Genomic DNA, 9,170 nt, shown 5'->3' with positions numbered 1-9,170 from the left:
TATTTTTTCGGACCCATTGTGATATTATGAGAGCTCTGAATGATATATTTGGTATGGGATCATAATTTTTAAAGTACGTTTGAGGCAGATGACACTTTTGACATGAGCAGAGAATTTTTTTTTAGGTTCTGAAATTATTGGAGGAAGTTACGACGATTTTGAGAGTTGACTGAGGTGTTATGATGTTATTATTACGATGACTACGTGTATTATGCTGTTGCAGTATGTTTATGATCAATAAGCTGTTGCTATATGAGTTATTTTAGTATGCTACATATCTGTTAAGATGAAATATTGAAGAAGTGTCGACGAATAAGGTAAGGAATAATGAGTAGTGGTTAGGGACTCTGGTTTGTGAAAAAGGTTGTTGGAAACCAAGAATAGTACTTTAAGAGTTATGAAATGTATATAAATGCGTGAATGTATTACAATGCCGACGATAATTTTTTGGACTCTGTTATATCAATGGGATTTTGTTTCTACAGATTTGTAACGCAAATTCTTGACCTGTGAAATATTTTTATATGAGACCGTCACTGTAGCGGAAACTGCTGTCATAAATATTTCCGTAAGAAAGTTAAGTGGCCACCTGCACGTAATGCGTCATGGGCAGCTGTGCGACAGTTGTCTGGAAAAAAGCCATTAGTGTGTGCCTTTCAGAGGCACAGGTGAAAACAAAAAAAGAGGCCATCATCCTCGCTATTGACATTCCTTTGTAGAAAGCATCGCAAATACGACATGCTCAAACTTGAAAACATATGATTATACTGTGGTGCTCTTAATTTATGATATTTACTAAAATGGCTAATGAAACGATGAGAAACATTTCACGGCTATTGTCTTGCTAGTTGAGAGAAATGCCATATGGCTTGCTTTATGTATTTATTTACTCATTTTGTTTATTATCTAGTTTCTAGCTGCACTGCCACATTGGTTAAAATAAAATTTAATAGATGTACTAATATAAATATTTTATGCCTACAGATCCAGTAAATAATTTTATGATCTATTAAAAAAAAACGAAGGAGCATAAAAAGACATTTCCCTTCACAGGAATTGCATACAGAATTTTCTTTTCAACTACTTGGTAATTTTTTTGGTGCACCACTTTAATTACATAGACATTAAGATGTGAATATACAATTCCCTTGTCTTCATTGTTGTATATAGTGTAATATTTTTTTCTGCTTGAGCTTTGTCATGTTTAGATATAAGTTATTGCATTTGCTGCTGCTGTTTGCCAGGCATAATGTTACTGAATTTGACTTTGTATTACACTGTTAAGCCAGTTTTACTATGGATTTATTTTTCTTGTTTGCTGCACAGTGCCTTATATTAGTTGTAATATTGCAATTGCTTTGCCAATTTGAATTTTTTGTCATTGATGTTTGTGTTAATTGTTTTGTGCTGCTGCATTGCCTCGTTCCTTGGTTTATCATCTGAGCTCAGTAGATTTAAGTTAGCTTAAGAGGGGGTAGACTATATAAGAGAATGAGTTATGATGAATTGGAAGAAATGCATTGAGAAGCTATAAGAAAATGGTTTTGCCAAAAAAGTAGTGTACAGTGGAGAAAAACTATTTTTGAAAGAGGATATGAACATAAAAGTAGGGTTTAGCGACAACAGGTTTAGGTAGGATTTTCTTGGAAATAAATGATGAGTTCAGATCATGAAAAATAAATAACGAGGTAAGAAATATGTGAACATATAAATACAGAATGTATGCTTGGATTGGATTTTTTTGCTGGAAACAAATGTTGAATAAGATCTATGGAATGAAGTTTTGGGTTGGACTGCAGTATCAAATTTTACACTGAAAACAAACCCTGTCTTTTCCTTTTGTATCATTCCACCATATGTTTGTGTACCCTTGTGTATTTGTGTTCATCCTGTCTTTATGTGTTTATTTGATACGATTTATGTTGTAGAATTTTTCTAATACTCAGCTATATTCACTATGATGAGAAATACTGTTATTCTCAAATACAATTTGCATTAATAATATGTTATTTACTTTGTAAAGATGTTTAGATATTATTTATCTGTTCTGTTTTGTTGCTCATGTGTGAAGTTGATGTTTCAGAAGTTATTCTGATCTTTTATGTAGGTACTTATGATTCCTGTAACACTGATGTATATGTTATTTCGATTCTTTTATAAAGCCTGTATTACTACAAATGTTACCTGTATTATTATGTTTTTAATGATGTATTTTGTACCTTTGTTATTGTATTCTTATGTTACAAAATTGTAATTGACACCAGTTCATCAAATTAAGTAACTTGTACATTTCACTGCACACGTTTCTGTTGGTCATAGTATATGGACAATATGTGAGAAGTAGGGACTGTTAGTGTTTGCATGTGTATTAATAATTCAGCAAGGGACTGGATAACAGCATTGCTGGTTCTAAGGACAATTTCAAAAACTTTGTAAGTGCACAAGTGGTGGTTTATGGACTTGCTATATTGTCCGCAAGACTCTTCAATGGTGGTTTTGCACCTGCACAGTTGCAACAGATGGCTGCTGGCCGTCTCTTCAAGGACTACAGTGGGTCTGCATCTTTGATGGCCCACCATTACCATTATTTCTACCAGGACTGCAGTGGGTCTGCACCTCTGGTGGCCCACCAATACCGTAATCTCTACCAGGACGACAGTGGGTCTACTCTGTGATGACCTACGTACCAATATTCTTCAAAACTTCGACTGAATCTGTGGTGGATTTGCTCTGTTGTGGCCCATTACCTGTCTGCATTTCAAGAGTCAGCACTGTCTTTTCATTGGAAGGACAACACTACTTCTTCAAGACTGCATGGAAATCCACTACTTCCGTGTGAATTTTCTTCTACTGCTCAGACTTTCAAAAAAACACTGCAATTTTACTGTGATAAATGATCAGGACTGTCTTTATGGATTGTGAGAAAATTTTAGCTTTTGACCAACATTGTATCAATAAGTGTGTGCATTTGATATCTTTGTTATTGTAATTATGAAAAATTTTATCAAATCATTGTTGGCCACTGCCCAAAACAATTTGTAAAATTTTTTGTGGGGAGCATGGGGGCTATGTAAGTAGGCTGTTTAGGTTTTCTTATTGGTAACTCCACGTAGCGCTCTGTATGAAAATCACTGGCTGTGCTGTGTGCAGTCTGTGGCTAGTTTGCATTGTTGTCTGCCATTGTAGTGTTGGGCAGCTGGATGTGAACAGCGCGTAGCGTTGCGCAGTTGGTGGTGAGCCACCAGCAGTGGTGGATGTGGGGAGAGAAATGGCGGAGTTTGGAAATTTGTTAGACTGGATGTCATGAACTGCTATATACATTATGACTTTTGAACACTATTGAGGTAAATACATTGTTTGTTCTCTATCAAAATCTTTCATTTGCTAACTATGCCTATCAGTAGTTAGTGCCTTCAGTAGTTTGAATCTTTTATTTAGCTGGCAGTAGTGGCGCTCGCTGCATTGCAGTAGCTTGAGTAACGAAGATTTTTGTGAGGTAAGTGATTTGTGAAAGGTATAGTTTAATGTTAGTCAGGGCCATTCTTTTGTAGGGATTATTTAAAGTCAGACTGCGTTGCGCTAAAAACATTGTGTGTCAGTTTAAGCCCAGTCACGTATATAATTTTTCAAAAAGGGGACGTTTCATAAGATGATATTGTCATGCGAGGGCCATACTAAAAGTCATTAAAATTCCAGATCCAACAAGGTAACGAAAACAATGTCGGACCGTAATCTACAGACTGTACACCACATGTCGCCATGTTGTGACATCCTTAGTGTCCCTCAAGTGACCACAGGAAGTACTTCCAAAATGGACCACATTAATGGGCTGTCGTTGATGTTCTTGTTAACCTTCAGCTACACTCTCTATTTAGACTGAGGTTAGTAACTTCATGGGGTAGTTTTTGACCCCAAAACAAAAACCATCTGATTTACTTCAATGTTTCTCTACACTGAGAGAATCAATAAAAGAAACGCTTCTATTTATGAAAAATTAATCTTTACTAAAATAGGAAACGTAATCTTACCAACAATTAAGACTCTTACATTAACACTGGCGTCTTAAATAGAGCTTTTGGAATTAATTTAAAAAGCATAGAAACCCTACTTCAAAAATGTTCAGAAACAGGTTCCGAGGTCAATTAATGATCAGTTAAGTAAATTACAAAAATAAGTAACGTGTGACTTTCAATAAAATAACCTGTGACTTTCAATAAAAAAATGAGTAGGTACATGTACGAATCAACTACGCAACTTACTTTCGTTCATCAAGGTCAAGATTTACCTTTTTATCAATGGAAGGCATTTTGCAAGCTTATTTTTGATATTTTAACATGTTTTGGTATTTTTTTCTTTTGAGATGTGGACGTATGTGGCATCATCAGACATTTGACATTTGACACGCTTGGACTTGAACTGCATATTCATCGACCCTGCAATCATTTTCAAAATTTTTACGAAGAACTTTGTCCATTGCAGCCTGCAGGTTCCAAGAAAAAGTTTTGTAATTCATTTTCCTCTCTTTCGTACTTGTTTTGATCAATACCATGCCGAGTTGTTTTGCAAAATCTCGAAGCACCATCTTCCTACTCTTATCTGTAATGTTTTTTTTCCATAAAAATAGCCTGATTGTCTCGCCATTTCAAGATCTTCTTGGTGAACATTATCTTCTTCTTCTTCCTATTCGTCCTCTGTTTCATAATCAAATATTTCTGTTTCGTTGCCATTAAACTCGGCTGCATCTTGAAAAGAATCTGGGGTGTCCAATGAGTAAGCAGCTAACGGTAGCTCCAAAACTTGATCATCGCTCCATTCTATCTATAACAGTTAAAAACAATTTGCGATGATAAGAAAAGTAAGTATATAACTTCGTGCGGTAGATTTAGACCCCAGCTGGTACGTACCTAGGCAAATTTTGGTCGCGGATTAGCATGCGCCTGCACAATGCAAAAGCACTGGTAAGATCACATAGAGTCGGAGTGGCAACGTTGCATTGGGAACGGAACTATTAATAAAAGAGTGACGCGTGGGATGATAAATTACCCAAGAACGTAATTAAGAGTTAAAGAGGGAAAATATGCTTCTGAAATTCACATCGGACTTCAAAGGCCTTTGGAGTTGTCTGCATGGGCGACAGCAGTAATCAGGAGATGGGGGAAAAGTTTCAAATATGGAAACACCCTCACAGCAGTCGCCCTGGAACTGCCTCCACGGGACGCAATAAGGAACGATTCTAATTTTCAGGAATCTGGATGAATTTTAAATGCTGCCGCTATATCCACACATATCTGAAGCCTGCACCGTGCAATAAACGCACTGGGAAAGACATCGTCAACAGGATAATGAATGTTGTCACACTACTCGTGTCGCTGTGTAGAAGATCAGACATTTGGATGGGAAATTCTTCCACATCCTCCCGACTTGGCAACCTCCGACTACCGCCTTTTCGGTTCTGTCAAGGAACAGATGCGAAACCAACGCTTCGAGACGATGGAGGATGTTCGGGAAGCAGTGCATCGTATGTTCAGGAAGCTGCAACGGATTTCTGTCGTGAGGGTACCGTCAAAACAATGAGGGGATAATTTGTGTAAAGAAATGGACATTTTGTTGAAAAGTGACAGAAAGTATGTGGATTAAGGTGATGTACTTGGTTGGTCTAAAAGAAACAAAAAGATTAAACATTTTAAAAATTATTACTTATTACTTTCAGTATGGTCCTTGTGAAGTCATAGACCACATATATGGGTTCAACAGGGTTAAAACCATATTTTTCATGCTATTTTACATTCTCCGTGGTTTTCCCAAATTGTATCACGTAAATATTGGAAGGGCTTATTTCAATAGTGGTATAAGTCCACTTTTGTTCATTCTGAGATACAGAGTCCTAAAGTTAAATGAGCGCTGAAAAACCTGAAATTGAGATACCAGAAATATTCAAGCATATGGCTTCTTGCTAGAGATGAACCTTTCTTTCTGTTTGTTTGGACCATTAATGTTGGAAGCATTATAGACAGAAAAGTGGAGGTAATGGACTTGTAGCACTATTGAAGTAAGCACTTCATTTATTCGTGTCTGATATCTGGCACGATAGGTGGTTTAGCTTTCTTTTCCTCTCTTCATGCCGTTTAATAGGGGCTCACATAACAGTATGTTCCTGCTGTCACGTCAGAGAATTTATCGAACATGGCCTTTGCCTAACATAAACATTTTTATGGGAATGAGCTTCAGTGAAGTTTCATTCAGTTTAATGGCGGTACAGTAAACTCAAGAGGCTTGGCGACCTCATAATTAGAAGATAACCAGGTAATTTAGCTAAGTGCATTTTGCTATCACGACCCATAAATGTCACGCGCGTCAATGTTTACTGACGGAGATGGGGCGCACGTGTTTGTTCGCAGGGTGGAAATGCTGCTACGTGCAACAGCGTGGTCCACTTAGTTTCTTTTACTTCTTCACTCTCCTTCTAAGCTCCGTGAGCAGTTCAGTTGAGGAGAAATAGACATCTCTAAAAAGAGCAGTCACAGAGGTTGGATAGAAAAACATAGCTACAAAGAAGATAACTGCAAAGAAACCTTGGGTAACACAAGAAATACTTTAGTTGATCGATGAAAGAAGGAAATACAAAAATGTTCAGGGAAATTCAGGAACACAGAAATACAAGTCTCTCAGAAAAAAACTCCTCCCCAACAGGCCATAAACGCCCAACGGACCCGACCGGCCGCCGTGTCATCCTCATCGACAGGCGTCACTGGATGCGCTGTTCAAATGAAATATAAATAAGGAAAGGCAGTTTTGACATAAACGAGTAGGTATTCTTGAAGAGGTCAGAACACTAATCCAGAATATAATTTCTACTTCGCATAGCAAGCCCCTGCCAACGACCTTGCCGCAGTGGTAACACCGGTTCCCGTCACATCACCGAAGTTAAGCGCTGTCGGACTGGGCTAGCACTTAGATGGGTGACCATCCGGTCTGCCGAGCGCTGTTGGCAAACGGGGTGCAGTCGGCCCTTGTGAGGCAAACTGAGGAGCTACTTGATTGAGAAGTAGCGGCCTCGGTCTCGGAAACTGACATACAAGTCTATTAGGAAACAAATAAATAGGAAGTTCAAATGGTTCAAATGGCTCTGAGCACTATGGGACTCAACATCTGTGGTCATAAGTCCCCTAGAACTTAGAACTACTTAAACCTAACTAACCCAAGGACATCACACACATCCATGCCCGAGGCAGGATTCGAACCTGCGACCGTAGCGGTCACGCGGTTCCAGACTGAAGCGCCTTTAACCGCACGGCCACACCGGCCGGCAGATAGGAAGTGAAGGGAAGGTAAGGCGAAAAGGTTGCGTGAAAAATGTGAGGAAACCTTCACCTTCGGTGGAATAAAAAGGAAAGGTGGTAACTATAAGAGTGCAATAGGAATTCCATTTTTAAATCCAGAAGAGAGAGCGGATAGGTGGAAAGAGTACATTGAAGGCCTCCATGAGGGATAAGACGTCATCAGACAAGACTTGTCTGATGACGTCACAGAAGAAGAAACACGAGTCGATGTAGAAGAAACAGGGGCTCCATGATTAGAATCAGAAATTAAAAGATTGGTAGACCTAAGATCGAAGAAGGCAGAAAGGATAGATACCATTCCATCAAAATTTCTAAACTCGTTCGGGGAAGTGGCAACTAGACGACTATTAGTTTACTGTGAAAAATGTACGAGTCGGGTGAAGTAACATATGACTGTAGGAAAAAAGAAGAAAAAATCAAGACGCGTTCATAGGATATTTCGACCTGAAAAAGCTTTCGATAATGTGAAACGGTGCAAAATGTTCGAAATTCTGGGGATAATAGGGGTACGCCGTAGGCAAAGAGGGTAATATACAATACGTATAAGAGTCACCAGAGGGAACAATAGCGACGGAAGACCACGAACGAAGTACTCAGATTAGAAAGAGTTTACGACAGGGATATAGTCTCTCGCCCCTACTGTTCAATCTAAACATCGAAAAAGCAATGACGAAAATAAAAGAATGGTTCAAAGAGGAATTAAAATTCAAGATGAAAGGATATCAATGATAAGATTCGCTGTTGACATTGCTGTCCTCGGTCAAAATGAAGTAGTATTACAGGATTTGCTGAAAAGAATGGTTAACTGAGTACAGAATAAACCGAAGAAAGACGAAAGTAATGAGAAGTAGCGGGAATGAGAACAGTAAGATTGGTGATCAAGAAGTACTTGAAGTTAAAGCATTCTGCTACTTAGGAAGGTCGGAGCAAGGAGGACATCAAAAGCAGACTAGCAATGGCAAAACTGGTTTTCCTGGCTAAGAGAAGTCTTCTATTATCAAACATAGGCTTTAACGTGGGGAATAAATTTGTGGGAATGTACATTTAGGGCACAGCACTATATGGTAGTGAAATACAGCCTGTGGGAAAACCGGAAAAGAAGAAATTCAAAGGATCCGAGATGTGGTGCTGCAGAAGAATGTTAAAAATTAGAATATTAGGTGGACTGGTAAGGTAAGGAATGAGGACGTTCTGCGGAGAATGAGAGAGGAAAGAAATATATTGAAAAGATCGTAAAGAAGAAGGAGCAGGATGGGAGGACATCTGTTGAGACATCACGGAACAGCTTCCATGATACAAGAGGGAGCTGTACGGGGTAAAAACTGTAGAGGAAAGCAGATTTTGGAATCCATGCAGCAAATAATTGAGGACGTAGGTTGCAAGTGCTACTCTGAGACGGGGAGGTCGGCACAGGAGGGTAATTCGTGACTGGTTGCATCAAACGAGTCGGTAGACTGATGACTCAAAAAAGAAAAAAAAGAAAAGCATTTTGCAACACTCCTACTCACAAATAGCGCAGTGTGAGAGTCTCGCTACAAAAATAGTCTTCTTAAAGGATGGATACAAATAGATTAAAAAGGTAAGAAAACATTTCATCTCCTGGAAATTTTATGGTCACTATTTTTAGCGTTGAAAAGGATTTTCCTTCTTGATTACCTGGCAGAAAAAAAAATCTCAGTACCAAAATGGAGTTGTGCGACATAAACAAAAGCTGGTAGGCGTGTGATAATATCTATTTACATTTCGCGCCTAGACGCATGAGAGTGGCATTGGTAGCGCCGCTATTAGGATGCAAATCAGATTTTGCTGGCTCTGAGCACTATGCGACTT

The 9,170-nt window shown here is 38.6% G+C and overlaps 1 pseudogene; it reads left to right on the top strand.

The window, feature by feature from the left end:
* The first annotated feature begins 6,873 nt into the window (after nucleotides 1–6,873).
* Nucleotides 6,874–6,991, top strand: LOC124621181 (annotated as a pseudogene).
* Nucleotides 6,992–9,170: the final 2,179 nt, after the last annotated feature.

This window comes from Schistocerca americana, chromosome 6 (genome assembly GCF_021461395.2).
Source record: "Schistocerca americana isolate TAMUIC-IGC-003095 chromosome 6, iqSchAmer2.1, whole genome shotgun sequence".
Taxonomy (NCBI): Eukaryota; Metazoa; Arthropoda; class Insecta; order Orthoptera; family Acrididae; genus Schistocerca; species Schistocerca americana.
Note: the sequence above shows the minus strand (reverse complement) of the source record. Positions and strands in the feature narration are given on the sequence as shown.